This window comes from Schistocerca piceifrons, chromosome X (genome assembly GCF_021461385.2).
Source record: "Schistocerca piceifrons isolate TAMUIC-IGC-003096 chromosome X, iqSchPice1.1, whole genome shotgun sequence".
NCBI classification, from domain to species: Eukaryota; Metazoa; Arthropoda; class Insecta; order Orthoptera; family Acrididae; genus Schistocerca; species Schistocerca piceifrons.
The window spans coordinates 806,457,755-806,458,684 of record NC_060149.1 but is presented as its reverse complement, the minus strand read 5'-3'; the positions used below and the strand labels follow the sequence as shown (position 1 = coordinate 806,458,684).

The following is a 930-nucleotide window of genomic DNA, read 5'->3' as shown; positions in this document are numbered from 1 at the left end:
GGAGAACATAACAGGCCACAATACGTAATGCCAACATTAAAGTACGGAGGAGGTGGTACTGGGGTATTGGGTTGTTTTTCGTGGTTAGGATGTCGTTCCCTTATTGCGCTTAAGAAAAAGCTGCGTGCGTAAGTATACGAACAGATTTTACAGCATTGTTACTGCGCACAATAGAGGAACGCTTCGGAGACGACGATTATTTATATCAACATGGCAGTGTACGCTGTCATAAAACCGCATCTGTGAGGCAACTGTTTGTGGACTATAACACTGCTGAAATGGATCGGTCTTCCCACGGTTCCAAGCTGAATCCAATGGAATACCTTTTGAACGAGTTCGAACGTTTGCTTCGCTCCATACCCCAGAATCGAACACGACTACCATGTCTGGTTTGGGCTGTTGAGGGAAAATGGGCTGTCATTTCTCCATCGACATTCATATACCTGACTGAAAATTTCCCCTGAAGAATTCGAGCTATCATTAAGGCGAAACGTTGATACACTACGATTAACGTCTACTAATATGTATCCAGATGCCAACGGCCATGCTGCAGTGGTAACAATGGTTCCCATCAGATCACCGAAATTAAGCACTGTCGGGCTTGGCTAGCACTTGGGTGGATCACCGTCAGGGGCTGCCGAGTGCTGTTGGCAATCAGGGTGCACTCAGCTCTTGTGATGCCGATGGAAGAGCTACTTCACTGAGAAGTACGGGCACTGGTCATCAAACATGATAACGTCTGGGAGAGCAGTGTACTGACCACATGCCCCTCCGTATCCGCATCCGATGACGCCTAAGGGCTGCGGATGACATGGCGGTACCGTTGGGCTTCAAGGCCAGATCGGACGGCGTTTGTTTAATATGTATCCGGATACTTTTGATCAGATAGCTTTAAAGGTTTCGGGAAATACCAGCATATAGTATACGAAT

General features: G+C 47.2%; 1 pseudogene; it reads left to right on the top strand.

Annotated features, from left to right (window-relative positions):
• The first annotated feature begins 534 nt into the window (after positions 1–534).
• Positions 535–653, top strand: LOC124723638 (annotated as a pseudogene).
• Positions 654–930: the final 277 nt, after the last annotated feature.